This window comes from Acomys minous, assembly GCF_964271855.1.
Source record: "Acomys minous genome assembly, contig: scaffold_106, whole genome shotgun sequence".
In the NCBI taxonomy this organism is placed as follows: Eukaryota; Metazoa; Chordata; class Mammalia; order Rodentia; family Muridae; genus Acomys; species Acomys minous.
The window spans coordinates 28,197-40,719 of NW_028182105.1; the positions used below are offsets into that span (position 1 = coordinate 28,197).

The 12,523-nt window shown below is 43.4% G+C and overlaps 1 long non-coding RNA gene across 1 annotated transcript; it reads right to left on the bottom strand.

The window, feature by feature from the left end:
* Positions 1-365: 365 nt before the first annotated feature.
* LOC311591837 lies at positions 366-4,775 on the bottom strand. The gene is made up of 3 exons (XR_014777238.1): positions 4,719-4,775; positions 4,321-4,682; positions 366-691 (listed from the first exon to the last, which is right to left on the bottom strand). It is a non-coding gene; the product is annotated as an uncharacterized lncRNA (long non-coding RNA).
* Positions 4,776-12,523: the final 7,748 nt, after the last annotated feature.

Genomic DNA, 12,523 nt, shown 5'->3' on the forward strand with positions numbered 1-12,523 from the left:
ATGCAAAATGCATCCATCTTATACAGTTCCTCCACCTGTTCTTGAATCAGGTCCATGCGCTGATTTGCCAATCAGAGGCCTTGAAGAAAAATGCGCATTATACTTTTTTTGATTTAAGAGGGCAGTGGTTGTTTTGCTACCAACCTGATCAATAGTCTTAGCTGTTATATTTGGTACATGTTGTTTTCCATCCGAACTAACGGAAATGGACTGTAAAGGGACGGCAGCAGCAGAAGCCCCTGTACCAAGATCAATCTTAGGGCTAACAATTTGCTGTGGTTCCAGCCAGGCACTTAAGTTGGTATGTTGAAGTCGAATACATGGCATGAAGCCATGAAATGAAAAGCAAAGAGTACCAGGCAATTGAAAATTAGATTGATTAAATGGCTTAGGGTCTTCCCCAAAAGCAGAGGCACAGGAAACCTCTCCTTCACAGGAGGTGGAGAAAAAATGGGGAAGCACAGTTGAATTAGCATGTACTGGCATGGGAAAAGGCCATGTTCTAGTAACTGCCCAGAGTTTTAAGGCTTGGGCACGATCCGGGAGTGTCCTGGACATCAGAAGGGTCAGGAGCGCAGGAATCGCATTCCATGGAGGCGTGTTCTTCTTCTTCTCGCTGTACGACATCTCGTCCTTCTTCCTTGACAATCCTCGTCAGTCTTTCGGGAACCCACACCGGGTCACTTTGTTCCTGTGGAAAAACACAAACAGCTCCCCTGGATCTAGCTATTACCGGATCCGGGCCTCTCCATTGTTTTATCAGTACATCTTTCCATTTTACAGAAGGGAATTTGGTAAAGGAGACGTCACTATGACGCTCCGCTGCCGGGCGATCAGCAGAATCAATTGTTAAGAAATTTAAAGTAAATAATGCTAAAGATAATTGATTCTTGGGGGTGAGCCCATGGCTTATTCCTCCTTTCTGTTTTTGCAGCAATTCTTTTATGGTCCGATTAGCACGTTCCGCGACACCTTGTCCTTGAGGATTATATGGCAATCCAGTGACATGCTTGACTTGCATAGTGCCACAGAATGAGTGGAAACCTTTAGAACTATAAGCAGGACCATTGTCTGTTTTTAATTCTCTGGGTTTGCCCCAGGCTGCCCGAGCTTCAAGGCAATGGGTAATAGTATGTGCTGTTTTTTCTCCAGTATGTAAAGATGCAAAGATTACCCCTGAGCAGGTGTCAACGGACACATGCATGTATTTGAGCTTTCCAAACTGAGGAACATGCGTTACATCCATTTGCCATAGGTCTCCAGGGCGTAATCCCCGGGGATTAATTCCTATATGCGGAGGGTGATGAAAAGGCACACAGGCTGTACAGTTAGTAACTATCTCCCTTGCCATAGCACGAGAGATTTGGAATCTTTTCCTCAGAGTTGCAGTAGGTACATGATATAGGGAATGAAATTCTTTGGCTGCTTTAATATTGTCAAATACTGCAAAAGCTATTGAGCGTGTAGCAGCATCTACCAAGCGATTGCCTTCAGCCATAGGGCCAGGCAGTAATGAATGAGCTCTGATATGCTGAATAAAAAATGGATGGCGCCGAGACCATATAATCTTTTGAAGATCTTTTAAAATATGTGCCACCGCGCTACGAGGGCAAATATTTCCTGCTGCCTCCAGCATGCGTACGGAGTTAACAACATAGCAGGAGTCAGAAATCAAATTGAATGGTTCAGCAAAACGCTGAAACACTGTAAGAACGGTCTGGCATTCCACCAACTGTGGCGTATCAGGAGTAAACTGTAATTGAACGGGTTTTTGTCCTGACACCATGTAAGCTCCTAACCCTGTCTTGGACCCATCTGTAAAAAGGTCAATAGCATTTGAAATGGGCTCTGTAGCTGTCACCTTAGGAAAGATAATAGGATGAGTAGATGCAAAATGCAATAAAGGATCTTTAGGGAGATGGTTATCAATTTTCCCAGGAAAGATAGTTCTCAAAATTGCCCAGTCGTCAATTGTGGCAATTAACACCTGTAATTGTTGGGCATTATAGGGGGTAACAGTAACATCAGGATATTGCCCAAAATGGGTAAGACAAGATTTCAAGCCTTGTTGAGCCAACACAGCAACACTGGATGGATAATGTTCCACCGTTTTACTGGGAGATGAGTGGCAATGAATCCAAAGCAAATGCCCTTTTGCCATAATACTGCTGTAGGGCTACAAGGGGTGGCTAAAGTACACACACAAAGTGGGCTCACCAGGGGTAACACGGGTAAGCTGAGCTTTTTCTATGGCTTGCTCTACCTTAAGAAGGGCTTCCCTAGCTTGGGGCGTCAATGCCCTTGGTGAAGAAATATGGGCATCTCCTTCTAAAATTTGAAATAGGGGTTTTAAATCAGAAGTAGGTAACTTAAGGTAAGGCCTAATTTAGTTAATATCTTCCAAAAGTCTTTGAAAGTTACTTAGAGTTTTTAAATTGTCCTTACGAATTTATAATTTCTGGGGTGTAACTTGGCTTTTGGAGATGATGGCTCCTAAAAATGAGCCAACGTCTCCTTTTTGCACCTTTTCACTTACAATGAAGAGTCCCTTATCTTTTAAGTTTTTCACTGTTTGGACATAGGCTGAGTGGCCTGCATGGCATTCTATATGAGGGGACAGTGTCTTTTATGTGTCCCTGCTTGCCACACTTAAAGCAAGTGCTTTTTGGTTTCCCATTTTGCCAGTGGCTGCCAGGACAGCTGCAGCTAGTCATGTATTAGATAGAGGTTCACCAATCTCTCTACAGGCTTTCATCCATGCTTGGAGTCCCTTGCCTTTCCAAGGAGTAATGGCCCTTCTGCAGTCCTGTGTACATTGTTCATAAACTAACTATTCAATTAATGGCATGGCTGTTTCATGATCTCCAAATATTTTCCCTGCAGCATCCATCATACGAGCCACAAAATCAGAAAACGGCTCTGTGGATCCTTGTATGATTTTTGTTAAATTGCCTGTAACCTCCCCTTTATTGGGCAGGGCCTTCCAGGCTTATATAGCCATGGTGTTAATTTGAGTTTACATATCTAGGGGCTACGCTGTTTGATTTGCTGTCCATTGTCCCTGTCCTAGGAACATGTCCATATTCCAGAGTGGCTGTCCTGCCGCTGTATTAGCCCTAGTCTGTACTTGGGCTGCATCTGTATATATTGACTTCCAGTCTAGATATTGTCCCATAGTTAAGCAAGCCTTGGCCACGCTCATCCAATCCGCTGGCATCATGGCTGCATAAGCAAATCTCTCAAGCAGAGCTTGGGTGAAAGCCGCATTAACCCCATAGGTGCGGACTGCTTCTGCTAAATCTTTAATCTGCCTATATCCAACCGGCTCATGATATTGGGCCTGGGTGTTTTGGTCCTCAAAGACAGGGAAGGCAGCAGCTATTCTTTTCCAAGTATTAGGTTCTGCAAAACTAGATTGAAAAGCCTTCCCCTCATTCACTTTGTGTTTATCCAGATACACTGGATTGTAAGGAGGGGGCGCTAAAGGAGTCACCCTAATTGGCCCATTCCTTTCCTGCTCATATGGAGCTGTTACCTCCTTTATGCTTTGTTCTTCTTCAATATTTAACTCCTCCTGTTCACCATAATTCTCGGACTCTGATTCACTGCTTAAATGCAAGCTAGTGAATTCATCAAGTACCGGGTACAACTTATTATTAGTTTTCCTTTCCTCCTGCTTTTCCCTTACTGTTGTCTGAGCTCGACTATATATTTATTTTTATCTTGCTATTCCTCCCCTTTTTCCTGTAAATTCCTTCTGCTTCTGACATGCTGTCCTGATGGCTGGCTAGTATTTGCTGACTGCATTTAACGGCATCTCTACATCGTGAGTCTTCAAGACAAGCGTGAGCTAAACGCCACAACGGTTTCGTCCCGGCCCGCAGCTTCTGATTTCCTGCTGCTTTATCTATATCTTTCCCGTTTATCCCAGCTGGCAAGAGTTAAAGATCCAGTGGATTTAAACCAGGGAGCGATGATCGATTTGTTGCAAAAATCCCAGAATGTTCTGTTCTGATAATTTTAGTTCATGTTGTTTTAGAATCTCTTTTAATGGTTTAAGAAAAATAGCAGACTGTTGGCTTCCCATACTTGCGCTTTTATTTACAAGCGGCTAACATAAGGAAGGTGGCCCGCCAAGTTATTTACCTTGGTCCTACGGCTTTTGTTTTGGCTTCTATTCAGCAGATGCACTCTTCCCTGGGGCGATGGCAATTTAAGAGGAATCAGCACAACAATACCAGCACAGCAAGCAACAAGATCAGCCTTACAGCCAGAAGGGGCTCTATGCCAATTAGGGCATGCCCTTGAAGGGGATTTTACCTGGTACCACCGCTCCGCGTGATGAGTTCTGAATCCTCCCGAGTTTCTAACCTCGGGGGTCCCCGCAGGTGTCCAGTGGCCCGTGTGCTGTTCTCAACAAAATTCCCGGGTTTCAGCACCACGTGATGCGACCGCCTGCCAGCAGGAAAGACGCTTGACACCAGGATTCTTCCCAAACACGCTTTATTGGGAGCGCCCTTGAAGCTAAAGCGAAAGACCCCGAATTCCCCTAAAGCTTGGACTTAAATACCATCTAAAGCGGCATGTTAGCACCTCACGGGTTCAGGCAGAATGCCTAATTAACATATGAATGCAGATAGGTCAACAGCTTTCACAAGCGTAATTACAATTAGCATAATCCCCTTACGGGAGGGGTGAAGGAGACCACTTTGAAAAACGCATGCGCACTGGCAATTGTTTACAGGTAACCACACACAGACCAGTGCCATTATTGGGTGGGGCTGGCAAGGTCGTGGCTGGCGCATTACAAAAAACCATGAATGAATTCATACAGGAGAGAAACATGATGAGTGCAATGAATATGATGAAGCTTTTGTACATTCCATCATGAAAGAATTCATAAGGAAGAACAACCTAATGAAAGTATTTACATGGTAATGCCACTGTACATTTCTATAGTGCTCATCATCATGAAAGAAGTTGTAGTGGAGAGAAGAATGGTGAATGGAAAGAATGAGGTAAGGCCTTTGTGTTATGGGGTCTACTGAGATCCAACACAACATTATTGCAGTAATGCCCAACTTCTGTGTTCTTGTGGAAATGTGTGTAAAGTGCTCACTGTAGATACTAATACTAAAATGAGTAATGTTAAGCCATGATCAATCAACATATTATAGTGACTGTTGATTGAACACTGTGATAGTTGATGTTGTCAACTTGCTGAGATCTAGAGGGATTCAGGACACAAGCCTAGGGCAAGCATGCCTGTGAGGGATCTCCTAAATTAAGTTCATTGGAATGAGGAAACCCACCTTAGCCATATGTGTGGCTGTATCCCATAGGCTGGGGTCCTGGACTGAACAAAAGGCAAACAAAAGCTGAAGAGGTGTGTTCACCTTCTGAACCTCTGGACACTAGACCAAATACATCAGGCTCCTGATGTCATGCCTTCCCCAGGATGGACTTCCTCTCCAACTGGAAGTCAGAATAAAGCCTATGACTCTCACATTGCCTTTGTCAGGATATCTTATGATAACAGCCAGATAAGTGTGTAACACAGATAGCATGATGAGATGAAGATAGGTAAGATCCTGTCTCTGATTTTTAAATATTTTCTGTTAAAATTGATTAAAGCTGGGAGTGATGTTGCAGGCAGGAGGATTCCCATGAGGGCAGCTGGGTATACAACAAGACTCTCAACGATAAGTACAAGAACCAAGCTGACTATCCTAGATTATAATAATGACAGTGTGCACTGGGCTGTGCAGAAGCTGGTGAGCTACTGTTGCTGTGGTTGCAGGCAGATGCTGACTGTGGTACCCAGAGTGGCCTCAATACCTGGGAGGAAGCAGTCATCCTTTCTGAGCCTCTAGATGCTTCAAGTATATGACTGACATGGTTTGAATGACAGCGGTTCCCATGCATGCATGCTCTCTCCTCTCCTCTCCTCTCCTCTCCCCTCACTCTCTCTCTCTCATTCTTTCTCTCTCTGTCTCTTTCTCCTTCCCTTTCTTTCTCTCTTTCTCTCATAGACATTATGTCAATGTGTACTGTGTAAAGATTCAAATGTTTATTTCTCTGCTTCCGTCCCCCAAGCTAGTTGCAATCTTTGTTCTGAGAATGTACTGTCTTCAGGCTGTCTAAACTTTCTTTGTTCCCCATTTGTCCTCTCCTAATACCATTAAAACAGCTTAACAGCCAATCACTAAGCTGAGCAGGGAATAGGTATGGACTTCCTGGCACCTTGGTGAGGAGAAGGAAAAGAGAGGACTATGAGGATTCATCCACAGCAGAGGTCCAGCAGCCTCCATGAGAAATGAGCAGCTGAAGCAGAGACATCCATACAGTGCAAGTCTCTGGGGATTCACACTGAGAGGAAGCCAGATTAGCATAGAGTGTGAGGAGAAGATTAACACTGCTTAGTTCATGTGCAGACAAGCTTATTATACAAGTAGAATAGTACAGTCTTGATTATTTGGGTGCTAGTCAGTTTAAGAGAGAAAACACAGCCTTTAATCCCAGCAGTCGGGAGGCAGAGGCAGGCAGATTGCTGTGAGTTCGAGGCCAGCCTGGTCTACAAAGTGAGTCCAGGACAGCCAAGGCTATCACAGAGAAACCCTGTCTCAAAAAGAGAGAGAGAGAGAGAGAGAGAGAGAGAGAGAGAGAGAGAGAGAGAGAGAGAGAGAGAGAGAGAACACAACAAACACACTTTTAAAACAGCCACTAAAGATCTCTCTCTTTCTCTTTCTCTCTCTCTCTCTCCCTCTATGTGTGTGTGTGTGTCTTTGTTCTTTGTTGTTGTCTCCTGATGTAAGCTCCCAACTCTTTTTCCCAGTCATGTGTGTGCCTGTTGCCATGCTGACCTTCATGATGGCCATGGCCTCATCCTCTGACTGTGCACACAAGCAGTTACATGCTTTCTTTTATAAGTTGCTTTGGCCCTTGTGTTTCTTCATAGCAATACAACAGCAACAAAGACAAAGCCTAAACCAAAGGCTCAAAACAATACAGTGTTCAGTTTTCCTCCTGTGGCCCCACATCTTAGAATGTTATGAGTGACAGTTAAGTCTGAACTTCAACCACTGAATAAGAGCCTCATCGTAGCGCACATGAATGGCACACAGAGCTGTGTCACCAGATTTTAGAGGGTTTTTCAATGTAGGCCTCTTACAGACCACAGAGGAGCAAGGCACAGGTGGCCTATGCTCAGGACAACCTCTGGATGAGCAGAGACATGTTCGGGTTGGCAACAAAGGGCATACATTTTCCAGGACCACCCAAGAGCAGGGACCAGGGTTACACTCTCGTCCCACCACAGTGCCACACCTGGCCTAGGTAGGCCTGGCCAGAAACAGCCAGTCTCTCCCTGCCAGAAAATCCTAGCACAAATAGCCCATATTGGATGGAGGGCAGGAACATGGCGCCTGGGTCATGTATCCTTGTGGCCGCTAGGGGGCAGCAGGAGCCAAATGACTGCCTAGGAAGAGCCCAGGTGCCTGGAGACTTGGGAAACAGGATGCAAGGTAGACTCCTTAGACAGTAACTCCACTGTGCTGAAGCAGGTGCTTCTGATCATTAACACCCCCGCTGCCCTTCGAAACCGCTGAGCGAATTAGCAAGGTCACTGCCATCCATCCCTTTGGACGACAGCCCAGGGCTGCATCCCTTCCATTCAGCAGGCAGGATGAAAGGCAGCTGTGGCAGGCTTGGCAAGATCCCAGCACTGGCTGGAGTCTGCGCAGAGGCCAAAGAGGAGATTGCCTTGCCTCTCCAAGGAGGACTGGCAGAAAGAAATTGTCCTTGGAAAGCAAGTCCGGAGCAGCTGGAGAAGGGTCACACGGTGCAGATTCAAAACTGAGAAGGAGATCATAGCCAAGAAGCAAAGCCAAGTCGAAGGTAAGGATGGGAGCAGCTGCTTGGTCCTTTTGTGTGTCGGCTTGTCGCTGTGCTCCAGGAGTGCAGTGTGTGGCTAGTAATATTTGAAATGTAAAGATCTATCAAAGGTTGTTAATTTTAATTATGGATATTCACAACCAGAGCTAACATTATTGGGTGCTCAAACTGTGAGTCTGCAGATGTATCTATCTATCTATCTATCTATCTATCTATCTATCTATCTATCTATCTATCTGTGTGTGTGTGTGTGTGTGTGTGTATACGTGTATATATGTATATATATATGTAATTTTCCAATTATGAAATTTTAAAACTGGTAAAGCTGTAGGTTAGTGGTAAAGTGTTTGTCTAGAAGGGACAAGAATGAAATTTCCATCTCTAGAACTGGAGATCCTCAGTATATATTCCTGTGACTTTCCGTATGTACTTAATTTTATGATATCGATACCTAATTAATACAAGCTGCCATTACTTCATTAGTATACCAAATATTCTCTGATATGTAGTATTGCAGAGCATGAAAACACCACAGGGTTCTCCTCTTTTCCTAGAAGTGTGAGCTGTTTGTACTTTTGCTTCTCTGAGTAGCCATCCCATAGCAACGCTCCACGTGTCTGATACACTTATGGAATTCATGCTCGTGCCAGGGGAGCGTGAGAATTCAACACGATTATGCAAAAGAAACAAATATTGACCAACACATTAGTTAAGGTGCTGTCTGTATTTTTCCATAAGAGAAAAAAAGTTGGACATAGTGGTACATACATGAAATTACAGAATTGAGACAGAGGCAGACAGATTTCTGAGTTTGAAGCCAGCCTGCACTACATAGCAAGTTTCAGGACAGCCAGGGCTACATACAATTAATATACATGCAGACATAAAAACATACATAAATACACATACATAATTACATATGTACTTGTATGTATGTATCTACATATATAATCAAAAACATAAATTGTACTACTAATAATATTAAACTGTGGCCTAAAATATAGATGCTTCCATTATCATGATTGTTGATTGTTAATTATCATTGTTATTTTGAGACAGTCTCAGTGTAGCTCAGGATAGCCTAGAACTCACTTAGTAGCTCAGGCTGCTCTTGGACTCACAACAGTCTCCCACCTCAGGCTCCTGAATGGCTGAGATTAGAACTGTGCTCTCACCATTCCTCAGGAGAAGTCTCTTCCTTGCTCATGTAAATGTGGAGGTGTGTTGTCCCCCTGCTAGGATCCCTTAGCTTCAGTCATTTATTCTGGCTCCTCCCACTTTGCAGTACTACCAGAGTCTAGAGCTGTGACATGGCTTCCTGTCTGAAACCGAGTCTTGAATTTGTTTGTATTCTGGCTTACGCAAGGGAAAAGCAGGTACAAGCTGTAGAAATCCAAGCACTCAGAGGACATAGATGTTCCACTGATGTAACTGGTAGGACAGTGAGAAGTCCCATGGTCACAGCTTGCTGCGAAGGACACTGGGAAATATAGTCCCACTCATTGCTAGCCATCCCTGTACCTAGGCATACCCCAGAGTCCTGCAAGGAGATAGGTAACTTAAGTGCCTGCCTTCACTTGCAATGAAAACATTTTTTTGGAGAGGCAATCTTCTAGTAAAATGCTGTTTGTGTTAATTTGAGTGCCAATGATTGCTACTGAGAGAAAACTTTGCACATGAACCCGGGGTACCCTATTTTTGAGACCATAAGACACACCCAGTTTTCAGAGCAGTAAAACAAGAAAAACAGTAAAAACACCCATTGGACCATGAAGCACATCCTAATTTCCCCCGATTTTTGGTTGGATAAAAGTATATCCTGTGGTCCAAAAAATATGGTATTTGTTTTCATAACTAAAGTTCTTACTCATAATTTTGCCTCTTAATGATTTGTAAGTTTCCATTTTTCATGTGTTGTTCATGTTAGTATGTTGTCTGTTACACCACAGACATTTTTCTATCTATAGCTTCTGTTCTGACCTTTGAAAATACTATTGATTGGCCAACTGAATTTATTTTGATGTTTTTCAAGTGTACACATCATTTTTATTTAACTTTTTGTCGTTGAGGCAGGGTCTGACTATGTGGGCCTGGCTGGCCTGTAACTTGCTGTATAGACCAGTATCAAGACCCCATATCAGGAACTGGCTCTGACAAGAGCTCAGGTGCTGGTGATTTGATCACTGACTTTTGGCAGCACAGCATTGGGGGAACACAGGGGAAGGGTATGCAGGCTATCCTGAAGAGACCTGATAGGCTGAGGTCAGAAGGTGGGGGCGAACTCCCCAGTTGTTAGAGGTCTAGGGAATATGTCAGAAGAGGGAGGGAGGGTGGAAATGGGAAGATACCAGTGAGATAAGAACAATTGGGATGCCATGTGAATAACGTACAATAAATGAAAAACTGTTAATTAACTTGAAGAAATATCACAATTGTATTATTATTTGCTGTTGTAAGGAAATGTCTAATGCTGGGTATGTTATATAGAAAAAAGACTTATGAAGCTCACCGTTGGGAAAGCTCAAGCATATTAGCTCAGTGTGGAACTCACTAGGAAAGCATCAGTGTCTGGAGCAGAGGAGTCAGTAAAAGAACACACCACACTGTTCTGTATAAACCTGTGAGGTGTTCTTCCTGTGGAGTGTCCTACCATATCTGAACACAGCTCCTGCTCAGGGCAGGACAGCAGACATCCACAAGATGAGGACAATACTACCTACTGCAGAGTATTGTTGTGAGAAATAGCGTGTTAACCATTAAACTGACTCAGTACACACAGCATAAGACTGGCATACGCAGCTAATGAACTCCGGTCCTGGAAGCAAATGTTGTATAATGCTCTGTGAGAGAGGAACTCAGAAAGAGGACTAAGTGTATCCTGTATCCTGGATGGATTCCTGGGCCAGGAATAAACTAAGGGACTACAGAGAAGAGCTGGATTCTTTTAGATACATACAGGTAAACTGAAGAAATGTGGTGTCTGTCCCAAAATGTCCCATGTGTGCAGCCCTCTTCTCTCTTTCTCTTTTCCTTCCCTCCCTCTCCCTCCTTTCCTTTTCCTCTTCCTCTCTGTCTTTGTCTTCCTCCCTTCCTTTCGCCTCATTTCCTCATTTTCCTCCCTTTCTCCCTCATTCTCTCCTTTTCTTACATTTTATTCTTTCTTTCCAACGTTTCATCTTTCCTTCCTTCCTCCTTTCCTTTATTTTTTCTCTGATATAGTCCCTTCAGAGCCAAACATGATATACATACATATACATACATACATACATACATGAGTATATAATTAGCTACATAACTATAACTCTGACTATATATACATATACATACATATATCCTTGAGTTAGGCTTCTCCTGTCTCGACCTTTTCTTTGGTCGACCCTGTGAATTTTAGCTCTAGTCATTTAACTTCCATGGTTATTAAAACATTCTGCAGGGAGACCTTAAACTTTTGCTTTTCTTTTGAAGGTTTGGTAAATATTAAAGTTGAACCCCCACAATCAGACACCTTTTCTTTCTTTTTTTTTTGTTGTTGTTTTTTTGAGACAGGGTTTCTCTGTGTAGTCTTGGCTGTCCTGGACTCCCTTTGTAGACCAGGCTGGCCTCGAACACACAGCAATCCATCTGCCTCTGCCTCCCGAGTGATGGGATTAAAGGCGTGCGCCACCACGCCCGGCTTCAGACACCTTTTGGCAGGCCAGATTCTATCTCTGCGTTGCCTTTGCAGGGCAACACCACGCCCTTTAGACTAACTCAGGTCTCTTGCTTGCTGCTAAGCCTGATACCCTGAGCTCAATTGCTGGAGATCTAAGAAGGAGAGAATCAAAACTTGTTAACTCTACTTGTGCTCCACTTGTGGGCTCTTTTGTGAACACTTACATGTACATACACACACACACACACACACACACACACACACACACATGCTGACACTACATAAGCATATACAAAGTAGGATGGTGAACACTGTGTTTAGAGGTTAAGTGTACTGTGCTATGACTGTAGAAACAAAACTGTTGATAGCTTGTATAGAGCATGAAGATGTTGTTCCTGCCTTAATGTAGCCTGTCAGCTGGCTGGAGATGCTCTGCTTTCTGCACATTGCATTTATGTCATTTTTTGGACAGTTGGGTAATGCTCTATTGTGTTAATCTACCCCATTTCTTCTGTCCATCCTCCTGGTGAGGGATAGCCATAGTTCAATTCAGTAATTTAGAGTTAAAGGTTCAAAAGCACTGCAAAACAACCACTCTTAACTAGCTAGTGATGTGAGCAAACACATCAAATACTGAAAACAGACTAAAAACTTATAGATTAAATCCAGTGAACTAGCCGGGTGTGGTGGTGAACGACTTTAATCCCAGCACTCGGGGGGCAGAGGCAGGCGGATCGCTGTGAGTTTGAGGCCAGCCTGGACTACAAAGGGAGTCCAGGACAGCCAAGGCTACACAGAGAAACCCTGTCTCAAAAAATAAATAAATAAATAAATAAATAAATAAATAAATATATAAATAAATATAAATCCAGTGAACTAATGTTTCCCACATTGATGATAAAATGAATCATTAGAAGAATGCATTGGTATCTTGTGTCATTGTATAGGTTGAAGAGTTCCTAATAAGTGGTAAATTTT